General features: G+C 38.9%; 1 pseudogene; it reads right to left on the bottom strand.

Annotated features, from left to right (window-relative positions):
* Positions 1-16,623: 16,623 nt before the first annotated feature.
* On the bottom strand, positions 16,624-24,625 carry LOC142383780 (xaa-Pro dipeptidase-like; annotated as a pseudogene).
* Between the last annotated feature and the right edge of the window lie 587 nt (positions 24,626-25,212).

The raw sequence follows: 25,212 nt of genomic DNA, 5'->3' as shown, positions 1-25,212 counted from the left end.
CAGCTGATGTGTCGCTTTGCTGCATTCACGTCTTCGGGACATACCAACTTCGAAAGTGAAATTTCATCCACAGACTCCTCCCGGGTTGTTATCTTGACTTTCTCAGAGGACAACAATCCGTTCAGTCGAATCAAAGACCATTACACGCAGACGGAAAACGTTTTTCTTTCCATTTTTTGTAAAACGGAATGGTGTTGGTGGAACATGGCGACGAGTTCTTGGGCAACAAATTGGGAAAACCCATGATGCTTCGCTAAAAATGTAAAAAGGAATATAAAATCTAAAATAGATTAGTCGAACAAATAAAGGTAAACAGACATAACACACATACTTTTGATTGAAATAAGTTGTTTTTGTTTATGTATTTATTTTTTACATCACGTGCTCAGGAAGTGAAACTGCTGTCATGAAAGTATAGATCTACATCCAGAGAAGAATCTGTGTTTTATCTTTATTTTGACTGGGAACATAATCATAAATTCTGCTTTGCTGAAACACAACCAAGGATGTTTGTGTACAAAATACCATTGTTAGAGCTTATCACCAAAAGCAGCTTTTAAATCTGTGATAAAATGTATTAGTTTTCAGTAACATCAAGCTATTTAATACACATAGAAGTGTTGATAAGCATTTTCTAGCCAGCAATTTTTATCTTAAAGAGAAAAAAAAATTCTGTGCTTCTCAAAAGCACAAAAAACGTTTCAGATGTTACAATCAGCTATACTGGTCCTTTAAACTCTGTCATGGTGCATTTACAGTAACTCTAGGTGGAGATGCAACTCATTTGAACAATATTCTGGAGGAGTCGTAGAAACAATTCTTTATTATAGGTGACCGTAGATACATGAGGCAGGGAACTTCAAAGAATGTGTCATGACAAACTACACTCTGGGTGACTGTCAGGAAGGCTGGTGCTGTGGAATGATATAGATGCCACAGAAAAACAAAGCGTTTTTAAAAGCGATGGAAAATGAAAATTAATTGAAAAAAAGGATTTTTTTTTTTATTTTTTTTTTTTTTATTTCTGATTTTGAGTGATATATTTTTTCTCAATTGTTTGCTTTTTAAAATTTCTTTTCGTTTCTGCTGTTGATTTTATTTATTTTTCTTCAACAATTTTTGTATTTGTATTTGCTATTAGCAGGTTCTAAAGAAAAGTATCTCTTATCTATCTGCATGGAAAAATGATCTTCGGTCAGACATTACAGAGGACTGGGAGTAGGCACGCATTCTGGCTCAAACTCAAACTATAAACACAAGATACAAACTCCTACAGTATAAATGGTTGCTTAGAACTTATATCCCACCTGTTAAATTGCACCACTTTGATCCCAATATTCCCGATTACTGCACCAAATGTATGGAAGAAGTTGGTACCCAGCTGTCAAAAACTGAAGATATTCTGGAAAGAGGTTCTCAACTTAATTTCTAAACTCATATATATCCTAAGAATTTCCCAGTGACTGTCAAAAAAACGTTAACTAATTAACTTCTGTCTATTGCAAGCTAATGTGATTGCCTTAAAATGGAAGGAGATTCAGGGACCTATCTCGGGCCAATGGATTACAGAGCTGTCACCTAATTTGGCAACTGGAAAAACTGACTTCCGTGGCAAGAGGAAAACTTGACGACTTTAACAAGATGTGGTCGTCTTTCCTAACCTTCATGTATAACCCGAATGTGAAACCAAGAACTGGACAAGATCTGTTGCCACCACCTTTATGACTTTAAAATGGCTCAATAGTAGTTCCATAGCTGGAGTATTAGTAATGTTGTTTTGAATAAATGTTTTTGTGCATATTGATGTTCATTGGAATGTATGCAGGCTGAATATGTAATGCACCTTTTGATACTATGATCAAAACTTTATTTAGCATTGATCTTATTGTGGGTGGGAGGAGGGTGGGTTAGAAGGTGTGATGTATCAAACTTTGAGTTTTGTATTTTGCGACTTTGGTTGTGCCGTAGTTGTCAGTGTACCAGGGAATGCTGGGATATGATTATTGAGTTCCGGTTTTTGCCACGAGCCAAGTAAAGGTGCCATGTACAGTAAGAGTGACTGCGTCCGGGGAATACACCAGAGAAGGGTTACCATTACTGTTTCTGTTTTTGTGTTACGTTGTTGCTCTTATGTGTATGAATGTATGTTCATTAAAATGGACAATCAATAAAGAAATTGTGAAAAAAGAAGAAATTGTATTATTAATTTTAAAAAATAAAATTTTTTCAGTAGCTTTTGCCATTTCATATTGGTTTCACTTTTTCTATTACTTTAGTATTTATGATTTGTTAATTTCTTATGCTTTTCTCCAATTTACTTTTTCTAGTTCTATGTTTATGCATTTGGCAGACGCTTTTATCCAAAGCTCGTTCTCTTCTCTATGTGCTACTCTGAAATATCACAGTTAATTTTCAAGCCACTGGTCTTGAATCTCCAACCACAAACGTACAGGTCTGAAGAGCTAACCATTAGACTACAAAGTGCAGAGATATGGTGCACTAAAGGGCATTCATTGAGAGTGTAAAGCACCCGGCAGTGGCTACTAACCTGTAACATGAGGCTCTATCTCTGCTAAAGCCAGCCACATAACCAACCAATGATAAACTGGCACTAGTAAATGTGCAGCTGACGGTCGCAAATGACAAGGCAGCAACTCATTTGGATTTGAATTAATTTGATTAGATTATGATTGTATTACAATGAATTGGACTATATTTGGCTTGAACTGGACTGTATCTTTGAAGTGCCTTGAGATGGCATTTGTTGTGATTTGGCGCTGTGTAAATTAACTGATTGCTGCTTACCTAAATTAATTTCCATTAGGTAATTATTTTCTTAATACCCAAAGAAATTATCAGTGGGTCTGAGATGACAGAAGCAGTTAAATACCTCCAAAACAGCAGGGTTCCGGTGGTCACTGAAGATTTGCCTGAGTTTCTTCATACCCTGGATGGTTTTTGGCTGTCTCAGTTGACACCCCTGTGCAACTATGCAAGGAGGTGGGAGACAGTGCCTCTGGATTAGCAGACCAGGGAGGCAGTCAGCCAAGAGTGTATTCTGACTAAAGGGAAACTCCTTAGTCTTCCTGGGAAAGTCTATGCCAGGATGCTGGAGAGATGAGTTTGGTTCCTGTACAATCGGAGTGAGAACTTGGTTAGCATCGCTGTCAGTAAGTCAGACTCTATTTCGGATTCTGTTGGAATCCATCAGGGGTGCCCTTTGTCTCTGACTCTGTTGATAACATTTATGGGCAGAAATTTAAAGCATAGCCAATGGCAAAAGGATTTATAGTTTGGTTAGCTTATGATTACATCTTTGCTTTTTTGAGGATGATATGGTCCTGGTAACTTCATCGAGTGGAGACATCCAGCAGTCACTGTGTGTGAAGCAGCAAGTGTAAAGCTGCAGGGGTGGTAATGATCACCTTCGCATCTGAAGCCAGGGTCCTCAGATGGAAAAGGGTGGGAGCGGTTGAAAATGGATGGATGGGTATTGAAACATCTCGTTCAAAAGAAGGCTACAGGATTTTGGCTGAAAACCTTACATTCCACAGACAAATGGGTATGAAGGTGTGACACATTCTGTGGAGCTGGAAATGTGTTGAAACATGCAGAATAAGGGAAGAAAGCAAAACACCAAAATGATGAAAAAGGAAACTAAACATCATCAAAGTGGTGATTGGAGAAAACAATTAGTTTGAAGAATGTCCATTATCTTCTAATTAACTCCATTCTTTAAAAAAAAAATCAATGATCTTTAATCACCTCACTGCAACATTTCTCATGTTGATGGCTCTTGACAGCGATGCAAATGGAATGAGAAGTTCAGGTTTTCTGGTGATACCATAATTTGGGAGTGTATCCCACATACCTCTCATTATAATACCTTTTTATCCAGACTTCACCTGCTTAACTACCTACAGTGAAAAGAATAGTAAGTGTTGTATCTTACAAAACATGACTACTGATCCAAACATTACCATTCTCCCCATGAGTCAGTGAGTGATGCTGTTATTTCTGGTTAATGCGTAATTTTAAGCAGCTTTATAGATTAGCTGTAAGAACAACCTTTGGCTGGAAACTTCTAATCCATCAGAGGTGCAGCGTTTGTCTTTTTTAGCCACTGCTTTAATTTGTAACCTGAACTCTCCAATGTTCTGTTTGGTTCACCTCTGGAAAAGAAATCCATTTATTACCTGAGTACTGACATTTACACCTGATGATTTAATGTGTTACAGAACCAATCATTTGTTAAAGTGTCCTACTGTGTGTTACAGAGAAAAGTCCCGTAATGAATGGCTTTCCAGCATTCATTACTGCATTGTAACCGAGGAGATTCTTTATTTCAACAAGTGAACTGGACCTCCCTTTGAAGCTTCTTGTTTGCACCCTACTCTAAATGGCCTTTAGTCTTGACTTCTTTGCTTATTATTCCAGAGTGTAAATGAACAAAGAGTCCATTGGTTGGCTCTGAGGAACTGAAGAGGTGACATCATGTAAGTACTGTGCCAAAGAATTTAATAATCCCACCTAAATGTTCTGGTTCATAATAGATTTATAAAGCATGAATAAATAGCTTACTAATGATTATACCCTTAAGTATATGGTGCCTTACAAGAAAGCAGTAATCCTATCCTCAAAGCGTTAACCTGTTAAACTATTTATATTCGTATATGGGCTTTTCTGGTGTTGTTTTTAAATATAATTTGTTTTTCACATGTTGCTTCAGTGGCATGTGTTAATGTCTACTAGGATGCAATTCTTTAAATTACCATGTGATGGCAATAGAGTTAGAACAATTGAGGTCCATCTCTCAGTGAAAGTCCAAAACTGCAACTAGGTCTGTCTGTGCAAGTTCCACATACATGTGTTGCTCCTCTGGCACATGACTCATGAAACTGGATGGTTAAATATATCTTAGTATTTTATCAAAGTTAAAACACTGAGGCTTATGGAAAGAATTGTCCTAGTTTTGATCCCTTTAAGCTTGTTGACTCTGAACGAAACTCCAAGGCTTATGAACAAAGCGTTCACATTGGAGGAAACATCAATAAGACAGCCCTCAGGTACTTGCTGATTTAGTGTTTTTCACAGTATACCTCAGCGCAGAGATATCGGAGTATCTGTGAGACAGTACTGCAAATATATGACTTTAATGTTGTGTTAAATGCTAGCCTCCGAGCTACTGTATGAAGTTAAAATTGATAGCACATAAAATGTGATCAGCCTTAAAGGATACTGGCATAATGCAATGCTGAAAATACTCTAAACCCAATTAAGGTGCACATCTGGATATAACTTTCACATCTTCATCAACTTGAAAAGGATAAAGAAAATGTGTGAATACATTTTTGAAAAAAAAAGAAGTTGTTTCCTTTCAACACATACTAAGTGCACTGGTCATTTTGTTCAGATAGGGGGGACAAAGTCAATTACACCAACCGATGGTCGTGGTTAAAACTTCTATTCAAAAATGTTGTTGAACTAGGGTTGAATGATCTAAAGGTTGAAAAAATGACTGCTGGCTCTTTCTTGAAGTTGCAGTTTACAGCTATGGACTGGCTGGTGATTACTGTTGGCCACATCAAGGGTTTTGTAGCTGTCAGACTCAGTCACTCATAAAGCCCACCGGAGGAAAGATTCCTGCTGAGCTGAAAGACGTACTTACTCATTACCAGCGTGGAGACAGGTCTTAAAGGGCAAGGGCATGAGATCAGTCGGACCATCATGAAAAAGTGGTTGGAGAATAAAAGTGTCCTCATGGTTTCCACAATGCACATGTATGGACTGGCTGAGACTACATACACATACAGTATGTGCTTCTATTAATAGCTATTCTACCTTTTGGATCACACCTTTAAGAGCTTCTAATGCACAAGCAGGTATGTTGTACAGGTGTAGATGATTCTCCTGCAAAATCTCTCCTCAAGACAAGCATATTTGTTGTTCTCCTGCTTCACTTCCTCTTTATTTGGTGGATTTTTTTCTCTTGCTGCTCCACAGAGCAACTCTTTTTAGATATTATAGCCACAGGGGAGCTATCTGCCCAAAAAACATCCTTATCATTGTTGCTTAGCTTCCTTTGGGCTATATTTTTTTTGTTCTATCTATTCCTCTAGTAAGGGGACCCATAATGAAGTGGGAGAGAGCTTTAAAATAAAATTATAGACCATATGTCTGAATTCAGGGAATTATTTTCTCTTCTGCTCAACAAAGACAATCATTTCTGTTCCATTTGAGGCAGACTTTTGCCTGCTGATGTGAACATATGTTTAGATTGGAGCTTGAAGTAGTAAACTAGCTAGTAATCAGAACACATTAAAGCTACTATATATGCCCCTTTTTACAAATTAATGTAAGGCTCACATTTTCCCAATACATGAGCTGACACAGATATGGATTAGACATTCTGTTGCCTTTAGCCTCCTCTCTAGGTTACATGGTAGATACAATTTTTCTATATCTCAGGGGATCAAGCTGATACAGCACCGACCATCTTGAACTCCTTTTTTTTTTTAGGTTTTTAGAGGTCTAACAAGTGGAGACAGTGGTTTTGAAGAAATATAACTGGGTGATTTTGTTCTTGCTTGAGTTGTAATTTTGTGGGTTTTATGGACTCAAATATTTTCAGAACCCAAGAAAACTGGAGCCTCACCATAGAGGAGATTGTCAGTGTGTTTTGGTTATTTCTTACAAGAACATTTGACATATTCTGTAGATATTTGAAGAATTTCTTGATTACCTTCACAATGCACTTGAAAGGAACTATTACATAGTGGACCACAATGCCATTTCTTTAAATACGGGTCATCTTAACCTCATGACCCCTAACAGCCATGCAATCATAATCATGCACTATAGTTGTTTAATTTGCTGCAATCATTTTGAGAAATTGCCATTCATTTTCACTGTGTGAAGTGATGCACATAAGATCTTTTTTCCCCTTGTGGGACAATCATGAAATACTTTAAAAATGCTAATAGGAAAGGTGCCGCAGAGATTAATATGTCACAGATGGCAACAAACCTAAGTGATACAGTAAATAGCTTCTCATTCTATAAACAGCCATACTGCAGTTGTGGAAAACATGTTACTCTATTTCAGAATTGTCAAATTATTCTTCTGCATTAAGCAAACAATACAATTAGGGAGACTGCTGAAACTTCTAAAGTTGCAATAAGAATTCTTCAATATTAAATTCCAACTCCAGCTGAAAAAAAAAATCAATATTTTCACCTTGTTAACATGTCTGTTTGATGTTTTTTTTTAATGTGTTAGAAAAATCAACCATCAATGTTGTGGCTGAGAATTTCTGCTTTGAATCTGTGTGACCTGCAGTGAGAGAGGCAATGTTCTGCATAGAAGTCTGAAGGTATCAACCCTGATAACTTGCTGGGTGAAATTGTTCAACTGCATTGTGAGGAACAGAAGAATCTAGCAAGCTACAAGGAGAAGTTGGAAAAAGCTAGATGGAACAGGTATTTGGTATGTTTTGCTCTTGTTCTTAAGATGGCTGATCTGACCTGTTCTGTTTTTGACTGAAGGCATGAAATAAGATTCTATAAACCTTTATGTCTTATCCAAAGATGTGACACTACGTGAGAATTCAAAAATGTTACAATAGACATTGTCATTGTTCTAAGAGCTGCTTCACAAATTTGGCCCTGAAACAGCTGGTTCTACCACTACACTAATCATAAAGTGTGATGGTGTTTAAACCCTTTATTCGGCAGAAAACCTACAAGCCGGCGTGTCTGTCAACTGTAAATTCATTTCCTTTCCTGTGTCATCTCTCAAGGCGCCAGGGCAACAAGCCCTATATAATACTTATATGAAACTAGAGGCCAGAAGGCTATAAGTAGCATGTCCGTCAACTGGTGTGTTTATTTTCTGTTGGTGTCTTCTCTCTGTCCTGCTTTTGCCGTTTCAGCCCTTAAGTGATGAGTCTCCTAGTAATCTGTTGGAGTGCACTGCTGAAACATGAGAGAGGGGTCCACCAAAACTGACTGCTACTGTCATAATGTAATGAACAAACCGTTGTATAATAATGATCAGGGCTGAAAACTCTTGTTCACTGAGCACAACTGCGCTTAACACATCAGAGGCAGCACCCACTTGTACTTGTCACCAGTGTTCTCCAGGGTCTGGCTGCCTAGGGAAAAGTGAGATAGAGCAGTGTCTGCCCATGGGAGTAATGGTCTTGGCTCCAGGGGAGAGACAGCTCTTGCTCAGGGCAGAAATCCCTCTTCCTAAGTCATCCTTACTTATCAGTTATGAAGACAGACTCTACTACTCTTCTCCAACCATTTATCCGGGAGTCACTGCAGGTATGAGAAGACATGTTAGTAGATTTAATTTTTCAATATGTTTTCTTTGTCCCACTCCTGCAACCCTGGGAACAAACCGTGAGCAGCCCCCTGGCCCTACTAGCAGCCCCTCAGGTGTGAACCTTGTTGTGCTTTACTCCTGTGCCCACCATTTCATCTGGAAAGCAAAGGCTGTCTGATGGGTCATACAGCTGCCTTTTGAGCAATGACTCCTGGCAGAGACTGCTTCTTCCCAGGGCAGAAACTGATTGGGTAACCAGGTAGTTTGTTGGTATGTCACTGAAAATGTATTGAGTACAAGTGAATGCTGTCTTTCATGTGAAAAGCCCATAATTCTTGAGTGAGTGAGAGTTAGCGGCCCTTATTATTATTTTAATACTGTCTACTCTTCACAGTATGAGCGGAGCACATGAAGTTTTGCAGAATTAGAACAGCCTTTGAGGAAGTGCTAGAGGCTGAGATAAAGACGGAGCCAGATGTGCATATTCGTAGATCCCCATACACTGAATGAGGAAAATTTGTGTCATGCCACATACAATATTTAGGCAGTGAGAGTTTTTGTTGAGGCGAAAACTTAAAATATACAAATTTTAGGTCCCAAGATGACTTCTTAGGAGATTAAAGAACTGCTGGAGTGGGACTTGAAATCCTGGAAGGTGGCTGGGGAACCATGGTCGTCGAGGAGGAAAAGTGGTTGGTACATAATTTTTGATGATGGAGGTTGGATATATCTTAAATGTACAAAGAAATCAAATCAAAGAAAAGCAACTGTAGAACTCACAATAATGTTTTATTGTAAAAAGTAATAAAATTTCCACATGCACAATGCAGAAGAATATATCAGGGTTATAGACTGGGACTGAACAGCTCTGTAGCCTACAGAAAACCACTTATCAGTGAGGCTAAAATAAAAAAAAAGGGCTTTAATTTGCTGGGAAGCATAAAGATTGGATTCTGAAGCAATAGGATATGGTCATGTGGTCTGATGAGTAAAGATTTGCCATGTATAGGGCTCTTAAGAGCTGCAGTCATCTTGCCAAGTGTCTAACGTACGAGCATGTGATGGCTGCGTCATGATCAGTTTGCTTCACTTGGTCAGGCTAAGGTTAAGCAACAGAAATGTGCCCAGAAAATTAGGTCAGCTGACTACACGAACATACTGAATGATCAGATTTTTCCATCAATTTTTCCTCCCTGATGTCATGGTCATATTCCAAGATGACAATGCCATGACTCATACATGGATTGGCCACGACCGAGTCCAGAAATGTGACATTGCAAAAGGTTATTAAAACAATGCATATTCACAATATCATATTCAATGCTAAAGGTGAGATTTTCTTTTGGCCGGGCACTGTAGGCTATTGGTGCTTTTTAACCATGTGCAAAGTTCAGCAAATGTTAGTTTTTCATTCACACACACTAAAACAGCATATTTTCTATATGTGTAAGCACTCTGTATATGCTTTCTCTACACTAACACATCAGGTATATTGGGGTCTTGCTCAAGGACATTTCGACACATGAAGGGGATGGAGATCAAACCACTGGTCTTTTAGCTGGAAGACAACCACTTTACCGGTTGAACCACAGCTTCCAGGTGAAGTGACATCGGTGATATTGCATGAGTACCAAACCATCAGCATTAGCTAACTGAACTCATGACATACAGTTTATGGATAAATCGAGCACTAGCCCTACTAGCTTAGCTAGCTACTACCTTCTGCATGTGTGTTCCTGTTCCCAATTAATGAATGCTGGCACCCGTAATATGATATGTGCTTTGGTGAGCAGCTACGTCACACCTGCAAGTGTGTATTCACACCACTGACCTTTCTGCTGCTATTAGTGTTCCTGCTCTGAAGTGAAAATCGTGCTCCTGGTGTGGAGCGTGATGTGTCCAGAATGACATAATTATAGAGTATCTACACTGGCTGAATGAGCAGTCACGTCTTCTGTTGATGCAGGTCTTATTAAACTGATCTGGCAATGACAAAATGTGGGTGGTCAAGTACATAAATATTAAATCTCTCTTCAGCTGGTACAAAGCCCTCACAACTCTATGTTCCTGAAATTCCGGGGAATTTCAACCATAAATAAGTTTTATAGTTTCATGAAAATCAAACAACAAAAGGGAACAAACAGGGGACAATGTCGGGTTTAATGTCTTGTCCAGAAATATTTCAACATGTGCACAACTGGGGGTTGAACAGATTTAACAAAAAAAACTGGGTGAAAGTAATGTGATGAAGCTAAATTACTGACTGACACAAATGGAAGTTGTGTTCGACAAAATCGCTGACATACTAAGGGAAAATGCTACCCAGACATCTGTAATGAAAAAGAGGAAATTGCATGAAATGTTGGCTGAAAAAAAAGCCAAAGGAAAAAAAAGATCTTGGGGGGAGAGAATAATAAAGTGCTGCAATGCTCAAGTCGATTTCTGACCATAGAAAAGCCAAAACTCAACAGAGAGAGGAAGATGGAGGTGCAAAGGCACAACCGGGGGTTGAAGAATGCCCAGCTTGAGGCTGTCAGGCTGCGTTTCATCAAGCAGAGGGTAACGGTCTACAGGATGAAAGAGTAAAACAAAACTAATTTCAAAGATGTCAGTGCAGCAGTAGCAGCACAGAAACACTTACTCTATATGCTCAATGGTTTAAGAGAAGAACAAAATCCAAAGCAAAGTCAGAGAGAAACACCTTCAGCTGCATATTCAGTCTGAGCTTCTGAAAGCTGTGGGAATAAATGCTCCTCATCCATTACCAACAATCATGAATGAGGAGAATTCCAAATACTATGAAACACTGACTGGTGACATGTTAACCAGACATGCAACTGATCAAACTTGTTTTCTCAAAGTCTCCCAGCAAACGACAGCCTGGACTGCCAAAACTTCAAGGGCCTCTCTATCAGAAAATTCTAGTTAGTTGGATACAGACCACCAGTCAACTACCTTTCCACCCATTGTCTCAAACAAACTACAACAGATACACTGTCCTTCCTCATTCCCAACAGAAAATGCCATAAGACAAACAGTCACCTTCCATCCATTTTCCCTAGCAAAAATAATACAAGAAACTCCCTCTTCCTCAAATGTCCACTGACAAGAACAATACTAGAAACTTCACTCTTCAACCCATTTCAACTCCCACAAACAAAATTGCCAATTAACTGTGATCTCACATTCCCCATGGCGATCAAGGGAAAAAATAGTTAAAACTTTTTCCTCCGTGCTCCCCATTTTGTTCCTGCCCTTCATCTATGACGTTGCCTCTTAAACTCGTCTGGAGTTGGGGTCTTATTCAAGTCATTTTTTGGGCTTTGGAAAGCTCAGTCAGGTGCTACAAAATGTAGACATCCCCTGTTGCCATAGTTATGCATCATAGCAAATGTAAAAAAAAAAAAAAAAAAAAAAAAAAGGTGCAGAAATAACTCACAACAATTATTCACTTATCACAACTGTTTCCCAGAGTGGTGTTCTTAGTTACCCATAATTCCATTGTCCGACTCAAACTGTGGTTACGTGAACTAATTTGTATAATTTCTACAAACTAATTTACTTTTATTTAAGTAATTATTGATCTGCTGCACATAGTTGTAAATTAAAATTTGTGTTCAATTTCACAGCAATTTTTGTAAAACAATTTTTTTGTTCACAAAGATGAATATTTTTTCATTTTTAATAAAATCAAGAAATGAGAGGCCTGGAAAATTCAATGTATCTTGTTGTCCTCTAAAATGCATGCAGCTAATAAGAACCTTAAAATCAATATGAAAGTTGCATGAAGATGCTGTATTAAGCTTATTGCATAACAGTAATGACCTTGGTTTTATATAAGAATATCTGTGATAATAAATGATAATGCAGTGTACAGGTCAGACTTGATCAACATTTGTCATTCAAAATTTTCCACAGTTTACCACTGGGCTGAACGGTTTTGCAAAGTCAGTCATGAAAGACTAAATTTTCTCCACTGTGCAAGGGACACAGGTCAGCAGCTCTACGCTGCACACAGCATACACACAGTGAAACACAGTAGAACCAAAAGCGGAGGACATTCAAAGGCAAATTCAATGCAAAAATGTAAACAAACATGAAAATGAAAAAGTTGAATATGAGCTAAAGCAAAAAACATATCGGTCAAGAAGTTTTTAAGTGAATATTTTTCTTTAAAAAAACTTTATGAAGTGTGAATGTACATCTCTTTTTGGAGAAAGTTACATATTTGAGGATAGTTTGCAAGTATCAAACCATCCCACCATCAGTTTTATGATGATCAAACTTGCCTTTAGGATTTATACAAATGAAGAACTTCCCTTCTGAAAAAAGAAGGGAAAAGTTAAAAAGAAAAAACTTAAAATGTCTTATTATTGCATAACTTTCTCAGGATCCTAAAGCAACAGAGAAAATGCAGCTCTGTCGTGCTATGGACCAACTAAGAGCTGCACTGCACGCTCCATTATAAATCAGCTTCACGACTGGTTGTCTATGTAGTGTTAGTCGCTGTTACTCTCCTGTTAAATTCAATCCAACAAATAAAACTGTCCAAGCACACTGACCCCTCCAAAGTCTCGGAAGCGAGCCAGCACTTGGTTGTTGATGGAGCAGCTCTGAGCAGGGTTGGCCAGGGCATGGTCCAGCAGGTGGTTGATGAAGTATATTATATCATAATCATGTTATATCATAACATTATTTTTTATAATAAATTAGATTTGATGCTACTATTGAAGAGCTGATTTCATGTCAACTGACTCTTCATAGTTAAATATCTCCCATTCTATTTTACAGCAGACACTAAAGGTTTCCTTTTGAATGCTTGAGCTAAGACTTGTGTTGCGAAGAAAATTAATTCTCTTCCAATAAATTCCATCCAGACAAGAGGGAATATTTAGATAAATCTCTCATGATGACCAAAGCTGGACAAAGCTTATGTTTGTCTTCACGCACTGACTGAAGTCAGCATTCAACCACAGCTCACTTCAAATAAAGTGAACACTGAGCAGTGACACTGAAAACCCTGTGGGTTAACTGTTCCCACTATTGTTTTGTCAGAACTGCAGAACTGAAATTATAAATTCCCCCACCACAAAATGAAACCATCAATGTTCAGAGTTCAGACAACATTGGTCTCCTGCCCTCATCCTGAACTTCTTCTTCCGGCAGCTTGACCTCTCCGTGTTCCCTTCTCACTTCTGCACCCACAGTCTCTTTATTATTGATGACACATCAATATTCAAGCAACAGGAACGTGTTTCCATCTTCTGTCTCAATACTTTGACAGTTTCATCCCAAACTGCAGACAACTGGTTTGTGTTCTCACCTCAGGATAACCTCCCACATCGTGAACGTCGATGCCAAGCAGGTGTCCGAGGCCGTGGGGCATGAAGACGGAGCCCAGGTGGACCTTCAGCATTTCCTCGACGCTGCCATGCAGGATGCCAATCTTTGGTGGAGCAATAATGCTGGAACAGACTGAAGAAACAAACAAACAAACAAAAAAAACTTTTTCAGTTTGAGTAAACACTTATTAGCTAAAAGACTCTCTCTGCCCTCTGCCTGACTCCAAGCTTTTTAAGAATTCATTTGGAACACATTCTTTATTCATCATATGGTCAAACACATAAACTACTTTTATGGATCTTAACAGAATTGAAAGGCTGTAGAGTTTTATTTTATACCTTTAATGTACAGTGAAGTACCTTCACAGTCCTGGGTCTATTGGTGACATTATATTCCTTTTAAGCATGTGGAATTATGCAAAACACCCACAAGCAACAATATCTTCTTTTCAGCGTGCCCACCCCACTCTGTCTCATGTGATCATAATAATCATGGAGTTGTGAAGGAATGTCAGTGTACACCAAGTATTGATATTTCCATTGTTTACATTTAAACCAGCCGTGTGTAACATAAATTGCCAGGTCGCCATCACCTACTGTTCATTTCTCATCAAATTTAAAGGTTTAATTAATCCAGTAATTCTATTTCACCATGATATTTGATGGCAGCTGCTGTTCAGGAGAAAGAGTGTTAGTCTGCCAGTTGGGAGATTTGTGGTTTAATCCCCAGCTTAAACAAGCCCACGTGTTGAAGTGTCCTTGGGCAAGAAACCAAACCTGATATTGTCCAAAATAGGTTCATTGGTGTGTGGTTGTGTGCACGATAGAGAAAGAAAAACATTGTATAGCCTTAAAAAAACTTTACAGGCTTAGAAGTGCTACATCAAAGTGTGTGAGTGAGCCCTGTGGTGTAAGTAGTTTTGGGTGGTCAACAGGACTAAAACAGTGCAATATAAATGTGGTCTGTTAATCATTTACCATATACTGACTCTATACTGTATTTACAGTGACTGCATCAGCAGAATGTTTAGTTCAATTAAAGCAAGGAAAGAGGAGTGCCATTTGCCAAAATAAGCACTATTTAAATTCCCACATAACCGCTGATGTAACTTACAGTATGTGCAAAGAGCAAATAGGCATTTCACAGTCTTGTAACCAAACATAGACTTAAACATCTGCTCAGTATTTATGCAGCTGACCTCTCCATTTCATATTCTTTCCGTCCAGGTTACACATGCTTCATGACCTACCAAAACAGAAAATTGATTTTGTGTGATTAACAAAAGTAATATATTACTGGGGAAAACCTAATAATTTGACAGCACCTGGAGGTGTCTGCTTCATGTCTGAAAGACCATCTTGTTCTCCTCTTGCTAGGCTGCAGTGAGGATGGTGAACTTAAAACAAACCCTTCCCAAAAAGGGTGATTTCAGAGGATGGATAACATTGTGAGGTTAATTACCCCTCAACCCTGAAGAAGTATTTCTGCCTAAATTAACTGCTGGCCTCTGAGCTACTGGAGGAAGTTAGAATTGATAACATTTTAAACATTTATGGTCTACAGGATCCTGAATCCTTGGGGTGAGTCTAAAACTCCACTGAGCCTTTTCATACTTTAGCTGTTTGACGTTTCAGTATTCTAGTTTTTTCAGTACATAGAACCTGTCGTACTGAGAAGGATTTTACCATTTTGTGGGCTTCACTGGAAATCCTGTTGGTGTGGCGCAGGACCTCCAGCTCCATATCACCACATCTTAATGAAACGGTGAAAGAATCCTAAGGATATTTTTGATTGTAGCAACAAATGGCAGTTTTAAGTTTGCTCACAGTGAGTGAGCAAACAGGACAAGCAGTGAGCAAAGCACTGGACACATTAATACACAGTCATAAACAACACAGACATTTGTAGGTCTGTCAGCACATTAAACTTACTTGACGTTAGCGTTATTCTATGAATCCATCTTCCTCTCAACAGTCAGAAACTACTATGATTCAACAAGTATCTTAATGGTAAATGCGTGCACAACAAACATGACATAATGGTCAAGATCAACAGATTCTCCTCACACAGCATGGCTTGCAGTCAACTTCTACAATGACTAAAATTCCAGAGCTTGCTGCCTTTAGATTAGCGATTAGTGCAATGGATATACAGCTGAATAGTTTAAACAATTGACATCTCAAATAATATTTGGGGCCATAAAATTGACTAAGGCAAACATTCACATCCATCTTTTCTTTAAATTCCAGTGGAAACTTTCTCAATTTACTGTAGTCCTGCTGAAACACATTTAACCCACGAGGAAAATGTATGATAGTGTTTGATTTGAATCACAGTTTTTGTAGGCAGGCAGCTGATTTGTATCTTTCTCATTTATTTGTGAACTCCTGAGATGACAAGGCAGAGGAGGGAATTGAGGACTTGTACAATAATGCGTAATATTATGAATAACAATGAGGCTGAGATCTAATTTCGTACCGTAAACATGTACATGTGAGCTGGTATGACGATAAAGAATCCTTGAATCCTTGAATCCTCGAAGGCAGTAACAGCCAGCAGAAACACTCATCCAGATTTTTAAGGAATAAATTAAAAAGCCCATTAAAAGTGAGCCCTGTTAGTTCTGGCTAGAAGAAGGGGCAGAGGGTTCAATCAAGCTCTGCTCCCCAGGAGGTGTGCCTGGGAAGCATTCCTCCTCATTTCAAATGTCAGTGCAAACTCTAATGCCAAAGACAACCAGGCAAGCACGGAGTCCATTAAATCCATGCAGACTGATTTCCGACTCTGGGGGTATATAGCACAACTAAGAAAATAAAAACCTTATTTCTGATTAGAGACACATAATTACCTCACTGAACAGGTGGGAGTACTAGGGTTTGTGAGCATTTGACTGAAGAAACAAAAAATAGCCCCAAAAGTGGACCTTCTTAATAACATTATAAATTATTTAACTCAGCATTTCACGATAATTGGGTGTAAAAAAGTATTGTTCACTTTGAAGCTGTTGAAAAAAGGAACAAGAAGGTGAAACATTATTCATATAAAATGTAATGTGGTGTAAATGGTTTATGCAAAGTAGTAGTTGAGATCAGTGGGAGAAGATAAAAATGGCAAATGCATTCAGTTAGGGAAAAGATCAAAGACCAGTGCTAAGAAAACATTACTGTCAATTGGTGGCTAACAATTGCTTGCTTAAGTAAATTATATTCAGAACCAGGTTAATCAGCAACAATCAGTATGCATAACAGTCAGCTGCATCTGTGGTTATAAATAGAAAATAGCCAACCTCCTCAAAAAAAAGCATGATTACATTAATGCAATCGATGCCAATTCAACGTACCGACTAATGCCTTCAAAGGAGGCTTCGCGGCAGATGCTCCCACTATCTGTGTTCTGTCCTCGCTGCAGGGAAAAAACAAGAATACACAAATATCACAAAAACTAATCAGTACACCATTACTAAGAGATTTCAAATGTTAGTACTGTATAACACTGTAATCTGAATTTAGAGCTATTCTCACTCGACTTAGCAGTAGATCAGCAAACCATCAAGTTTTCCTTCAACAGATCTTTTCTGGCAACTTACTCAACATCCGTCTGTGAGGAATCAGTTGTTTTATTTTTGATAAGATGAGCAAGCTGGAGGCTAGCAGAGAGTAAGGTGTTGTGAGGTGATTGGGGTGAGGCTGATTCTGCCAAATACTCCCAACACATAACTTTAGGTGTTAGTCCTATGATCAATCCTCAAGTATCCAGTAAATCTAAACATCATCAACTATAATCAGGTACGATTAAAGGATATTTACCAGTGTTAGGAGGACTGCAGGTTTCAGGTTGGACAAGATATCAGCAATCTGCAGGGATGCAAACAGAGAATAATTAGGAGGTAGACTCTCAGCAAAGCTGCACAAACGACAAGACTCTGTTTTCTTCTGCTTCATGTCAGCAGAATAAAGGTCACTCTGGCAGGCATCATTGTGCCGTTGTGGCCTTTGCAGTAATAAGCAGCACATTGAATGACAAAACTCAAGAGACTTTCATACTCCTCTGCCAACAGCCTTAAAGTCACATAACAGCTCTCAGATATGATGCTCACTGTTATCATGGTGCGATTTCAGCCCTGCTGATGTAACTATTAAAATGTCTTAGACACACTAAAAAAGGAGTAAAAAAGAAACAATTCAATGTTAAGTTGTCACTGAGACATTGGTGCTGGAAATAAATGTAGTTTTTTATAGTGAAATCAAATGTCTGATTTCAGAAAGCACTGAATAAAAGGGTATGTCCGATTGATCAGACCGCCGGTATTTGTCATGTTCCTGCTTGCTGTGGAGTTTATTTTGGTTTCGGAGCTCGAGGTGGGGTGGAGTCTGGTCATCTCCAATACACCCATGTTACACTCCACATCCATGTTACACACCTGTCCTTCATCTGCACTCATCAAGGCTTCCTCTTAAGGACCTGCAGGAGCAACCACACTTCGCCAGATTGTCTCACTTCACACTATGTCATCCTCGCTGTCGTTTCCCTTACCCTGGCTTCTGAGACTTGACATTCCATGTGTTCGCTGCCATTATCCTCCAGCCTCACCTACCTGCTGTTCCTATACCTGCCTGCTCGCCCCACTGTGGACTCAGAACCTCTGTACCACAACCACCTATACCCCTCCCTCTGCTCGGAGACCCGCCTGGATTCACGTCTGCTCTTGGGTCCTTTTGTCATTTGGCTAGGCACTTGCTGTCACAGTATTACTAGATACAGAAGTAGCAGTTATATAATAATTTAAAGGAAAACATTGTAGTGTGTATGAATGCCTGGAAAAACGGATGAATCTTAACTGAATTGGGAGGCCAGTAAAAAATGTAGACCTTTAATATTCAACAATCTGGATAAGAGCTTACTTACTAACTTACCAAATGTGAGTGTTTGAAATATAATAATGCCTAAAATATACTATCCTATCAGAAGGATATACTGACCTTTAGGTCCTTCTATGAGGAGCTGAGACCTTAATGTTTCAAATGCTCTCTTTGCCTTAGTGAATGGGAGCACGAGTTATTAGTAGATGCTTGATCATTTTTCTTCTGATATAATCCTTCAGTGTTGAGCAGTTAAAGCTTAAAGGGAGAACTGGCTGATGATTTCAGCTTTTAATGTGTTTAATTAAGAAATCTAACACCTCGTGCAGGTGCCAATACATAAAAATACCAAAGTATGAGGAGGATGAATCATCAAAAGGATAAAATGGAAATATGGAAACGAATGTGAAATAATATGATATTATTTCTAATACTGACTTCCCATCAATTTGTTGGCTGGTGAAAGCTCTTCTCTGTGGTCTGAATACATAATTATTAATTTGTCTCCAAAATGGTGCTGGAGCTGTTAACCAACCGACTTTATATCCATGCTTGTTTTATCCATGAGCATCATATCCTGGGTCCCACCATTCGAAGCTGTGGATGAATCCACACACAGTGTAAATATTCGTGAGCATGTTGGGTATCTGTGCATGTGGTCGCAAGTGGATTCCAGGTTACACTTTCGTGTTATGGATCAGCAGTGTCTGCATGCTGGACTTTCATGTGACTTTTTTATCTGATGAGACAGCAGAAGCACTACACATGCAATTCACATGCTGCTCAACACTTGTCATCCTGCGGTTTAAACAGGGTTTGTTTGGATGGGTTTTAATTCAAATGAATGTTCTTTCTTTAAATCAGCTTCTAAGATCATCTTATTTGATTTTTAGTTGGACCCATGATTAACTAGTGGCCTGTCCAGGATGTACCCTGCCTCTCACCTGATGGTAGGATCGTCTCCAAGCCCCCCAGATGAATATGAAGCCATAATCAAAACTTTTCTGCTGAGGTAGGTTATTGTTGGGCTAAGTCTTTTGTTGTGATGATGAACTGCATTTTGGGACATTATGACAGATTTTTTTTTCTTCATGAATGCTGATAATGAAGTATTTGTTAGGGTTTTTTATATAAACCTTATTTTACTCTTTAGTCGCAAAAGTAGATGATTTATATCAAAAAAGGGTTTTGTGTTGAGGAAAATATGAACTTTGGAACAGTTTATTCCTTGAATTCATATGTGTATCGTTTTCTGCAAAGCAAGGAAGGTCAGGATGATTGTTCACTTTATACATTTCTTAGACGTTATTCTCTATTTTGCTTATGTTGGTTTGTACCATGGCTCATCTTGTTTTGCTCTATGAAAAGTCTGAAACCATGACAACCAAGGCCATGTGTGACAAAAAGTGTGAATATTAAATATATAACAAATAACTCTTTGTCATTTCCCTCCGGATGCTCCAGGGCAGTCTCAGAATGAACATAATGAACATCGGTGAACTTCAAAAGAAGTCAGAAGCACCTATTTTTAAGATTCACACACTTCTATAGTGTCGCTCTAAGTTGTGTGTTATAAATGCTCTTTATTGGAGAAATTTCCTCTGTATGGCATTGCCGGAGCAGGTTTTTTATTTTATTGTAGTCAAACATGTCACTGAGACAAAATCTAAAGTGTTTCTTGGCTGCAGTTACAATAAATTAAATGCAAACAGTATCTGAAGGTGGAGAACATGAGTGTTAAATTCACAGCTTAGAACCACGGATGAGCCGATGATGAGTGGTGGCAGTGTACCACTCATCATCTAACCCTTTGAGGATTAGTGTGACTTACTCTCCCATCCAAGTAGCATGGCTTTCAGGCAGTTTGGGAACAAAAAGAATGGACTTCCCAGAGTCAACATCAATGGCTCCGTAGCAGTCAGGCTCAGTCACTCCGAAAAGCCCAGTGGAAGAAAGACTCCTGCACAGTTGAATGAGTTAGACATTTCATAAGAGAGGCAATGTGAGAAATCTAAGATATTTCTTTGATTGGGCCATTTAGTGAGAGAAATGTGAATCTATAGCTCAACGTCATATCAAAAATATTGATTGTGACTATTGTTATTATTATTTTACAAAACAATTAGAGGAAAATGTTTATGTGGTAATTGCCAGAACAACAAAGCTGCCACCATAAGCAGCTTTTAGGTACCATGACAGGAGGGCCTACACATCTGAGATGGGTGAAGAGATCATGAGTGCCAGAGAATCTCCAAACTTGAGGTTTTTGGACACTGGTCAAATGCCCTCTGGCCACTTTTCCAAAGTGATCAGGCACAGCAAACTGAGGAGAGACTGGGCCAGGACATGCAGAGGGGACTTAAACTTACTGCTGTTTTAAGGGAGATGGATGGATAAAAAAATAACAATCAACAGCCAACCTGAACCTACCTGCCTGAAGAGAACGCCTGTGTCCGTGCAGTACCTCTGCTTCTGCTCTCCACCCTGCAGCACCACAAACAACTTTGACTCAACACCATCTTTGGCTTTCAGCCCCTGGCACAAGCTTCAACGGCTTTTAGCAAAAAGAGCAGCCGACACCCTCAGGGTGTCATTACCCAGCCAGTAGACAGGTCTAAAAGGACAGGGAGACAGAGTATATCACGGAACTCAGGGTGGGAAAGTGGCTGGAGAGATGGACAGATGATTGGTGGGCTTAAAGAACACGAGCTTGCAGCACAATAACCACAATGACACTGATTATTCACATAAATTATTCTCTGATGTCCAAATATTCACTGTGTGAGGCGCAAAACTTTAGATGCCACAGGTAGAAGTTTGTTTCTGTTTTTAAGATAACCTTCATGGCAAGAAGTTAAACATGACTCGTAGCTCTTTTTTCTGATCTTTTAGACCAAATTCTTTTTTATTTTCATCTTTTTAAATCACTCAAAATAAAACGGTCTGAACCAAAGTTTGAGCATAAAGATGAATGCTACAAGTCAAGGTGAAGACCACAGGAATACTTTTGTTTCCATTTAGAAACTTTGTTCGTTGCAGATATTTGTTACTTAATCTACACTGCTACCTTCAGACAGCACTAACAGCCTGATTTATTGTCTCTAAACTAAGAAATAGGAACAGGCCTGATGCACATCTTCCATGAAACAATGATTTTAAAAAACTCAAGTTTGCTTTGCATTTGGATGGAAATACAGCTGTTTGTTAAATACTGCACATTCTTTGAGCAAAAAGGTAGAAAAGACCAGTTGTGACTAGGTCTGACTGAAGGTAATTCTCAGGATTTGTTCAGTAGATTTTACCCTGAAGAGGTGAGTGAACCACAGCTCAGCCCCCCCTCTTAAGAAACAGTTAGGACACAAGATATAGACTGATACGACAACCTTGTAACTGATAGGTCTTAGGAATTATTCTTGGTCTCTGGCTTTACTGATAAGATAAATAAAACACAACATATCTCATTCCACCTGGGCAGTACCAAAGGTTAATCCATAGCCTTACACTCTTTTATGACTCAAGGATCTCTGTATCATTCACTGTTTGCTGAGTTTACAGGTCTACACGTGTCTCTGTGGGGATAGAGCCATCTCATCATGGGGGTGCCAAATTATGCTTTTATGGTCAAAGGTACATATAATAATCTACAGCAATCCAAACATTCTGCACAGTTATAGTCCAGGACTAAAATAATACGTTCTGAAATGCATAACTCTGCCAACAATTTATGGATTAAACCATGTTAATTTTGTGGGTAAAGTTTCTGGAGTCATGGAAGCGGATTTACATAACATTCTACAGTGCGTCTGTTGTTCTCTTCATTTGCTGTAATCTGTCCGTTAGGCAGAGATCAGTCTACATATACTGACAGCTGACACTGCAGATTTTCAAACCTGTTCAATTAATGATCACAAGAAAATTAAGATGGTTTGATTGAGATCAACATAATTACTGCACGGCACACGGCAAGTCATAATGAGAGCAAGAGAAGGTATTTAACAGATAATTATAGTACTGGATTTGCATACTTTTGAATTTCATGGCCGTAGACAATGAAAGTGAAATGGGGGCAATTAAGAATATACATAGCCATAAACAGTTTATATTAAGCTTACTGATAATCAAAGGCTGCAGGTAAAAAAAACAGGTCCTTTTCACAGTTTTCCTCCTCCACAGACAGCCACGCACGTGCGTTTTAGCGCACCGCGACACAGTGATGGAGCGAGCCCACTGGGGAGACGGTTGCCAGGATGAAGTGGGTGTGCGGCTGTGTTTCGAATATTATAAGACTTTTTTTTTCTGCAGGCAAAGAGGAGCAGTTGAGACGGGGAGAAGTTGGGAGAGCGAGTCGCTCCTGTTCATACTGCAGCAGAATGGCACTGCTTCATCTGCAAGCTCAGGTTGACGATGAGGAGGGATCCTCATCTTGCTTGTCTGACACGGGCTGTGAAAGGATTTTGGAACAAGGCGCAAACACAAGTATTTCCAAGGCACACCCTTAATAATTAATTGGCAATAGCTTGAAGATAGACTTTATGTCAATTTGGGAAATTCATCTTAAGTAGGCTACATGAATAAAAAGATAAACACCAAAGAACTGAAAAAACAAAAACCCCAATAAGATTGAATACAACAATTTAAGAACCCCCCCCCCAAAAAAAAAACTGAATACACACACTGACAAGCTGAAAAAGCAGCAGCTGTTCAGCTATCAGAGCAGAAATAATGATTTATAAAATGTATTTGAGGGCACACATGTTATTGTGCTGAAATCCATGGGTAAGTCTGAGCAGTTTTACAATAGGTGCTTTTAGGATCTAGCTTATAATCACACCCAAAATTTTGAAATTTGATGAGATTTTGGTTGCCATATGAGCAGGACTGAGTGATGAAGAGTGCAACAGACAGTTGAGACACCAAAAGACCTGGACAGGTGAAAAACAAACAGACAAGTGTCAGATAGAAAAGAAAGCGTTGGAAACACAATTCTTTTCTTGTCTGTGCTTTAATCCTGCTGCTGCTAATAATTAAAACTATAAAGTTCAATGAGACCTCCGATTGCTAGTTTTCTTTGTAAAGGTCGGCCGACAAATGACTTGTACAACACATCTTAAATTGATTTTACTCTTAAAAAACTTGAAATTATGCAACTGTCATTTAAACTCTAAAGACTTCTGGGGTGGGCTAAACCCCAAATGTCTATTTATTATTTTTTTTATTTTGCTTTACAACCGGATTCAAAAATTTCACTGTTAGAGCTTGGCAGTAGAAAACTCACTAATCACAAAATCCACCATTAAATTCAGTGATGATTTTGCATGTAAACACTTCCTGTTGTTTATGTTTTTATTTCTGTCCTAAGGAAAGAGAAAGAGAGAAAAAAATAAGCTTTACCTTACCTGATATCACAGTCTCAGTATTCTGTGAACAAAGTTAGGCCACACAGTCAGCCAAATTGGCTTTTTTGATTCGGCTCTGCCAATGGCGCATTTACAGGGAAAACAGCAGGGGGAGATGCAACTCTCTTTCAACACAATTCTGAAGGAGTTTGACAAATAATTAATTATTACGGGGGACTGCAGATACACGAAGCAGGGAGCTCCCCATGATGTGTCGTGAAAGACGACATCCAGGCCAAGATGACGGACTGTCAAGTGGGGCTGGCTCACCCACCATGAAACATGAACAGCTTTCAGTATGATGAAAGGCAGATGTCTCACGATTGGTAATATGGTAACAAGACATTATCACTCCTGTCTCTTTTTGGTTGGAAGGATAGATCTTAATAGCACCTCAAACATTAACAATCCAGTTTGATGGAATTTGTTTTACCTTTGTGGAACTGGATGAGGAATTCATGCTACAAATTGTTGCAATTCCTGACCAAACAGAGCTAAGTATAGTAAGAGATAGTCTGTAATTTTGACTCTCAAAAAGGATTACTCTAGATTTTTCGGTTTCCAGGTATCATGAATAAGACTGGTAACCTTTCCACTGCGCTTTCTGCCTCTGTGGTCTCTAAACTAAATGAGACTATTGCTCTTGATATGTTGTGCTTAACTTGAAATACTGTGGGTGCAGTTTTACCCGGTCCCCATTTTTATTTACTTTTTTCTTGTGTACACATTTGGCACTTTCGAAAGGGCAAATATAATCAAATTATTGACGTTCCTGTTTTTTTCTTAAACATACTTGACAGAAATGTCAGATGAGTTTGTAGAGTAATCAGTCACTTGCTTCTCTTCTCATGTTACATGCACACCAGCCGCGGCTATTCAGAGACAACACGGGAAGCCGGACAGCCTCTCCCATTCTCTGGCGAAATTGCTACATCTTCAATGTTAAATTGACGATAAAACAGTTATTCACAAAACAGAAGATATGCCCAATACTGCATCTACTTTCATAACTACAACATGTTGTCCTGTAGCTTAATGAAGTGATTTGTTCTGAAATCGCCGTCATTCACTGAGGAAATCATGTTATGAAGCCACTAACAGCCAGGCTTCCGAGCCGAGGGCTGCCCGGCTTCAGGAGGGGGCGGGAGAGTCAAGTTTTTTTCTACAATTCTAGGTCATCATTGGCTAAATCGACAAAAACTCATCACTTCCGAGGCTGCCCGGCGTCTCTGGGGGTAGATAAGACGTGGGCGTGTCAATATGAGGGGCTGTGTCGTGATGATTGG

The sequence above is a fragment of the Odontesthes bonariensis genome, chromosome 1 (assembly GCF_027942865.1).
Source record: "Odontesthes bonariensis isolate fOdoBon6 chromosome 1, fOdoBon6.hap1, whole genome shotgun sequence".
Classification (NCBI taxonomy): domain Eukaryota; kingdom Metazoa; phylum Chordata; class Actinopteri; order Atheriniformes; family Atherinopsidae; genus Odontesthes; species Odontesthes bonariensis.
The sequence above is the reverse complement of the archived record's forward strand: the minus strand, read 5'-3'. Positions and strand labels throughout refer to the sequence as shown.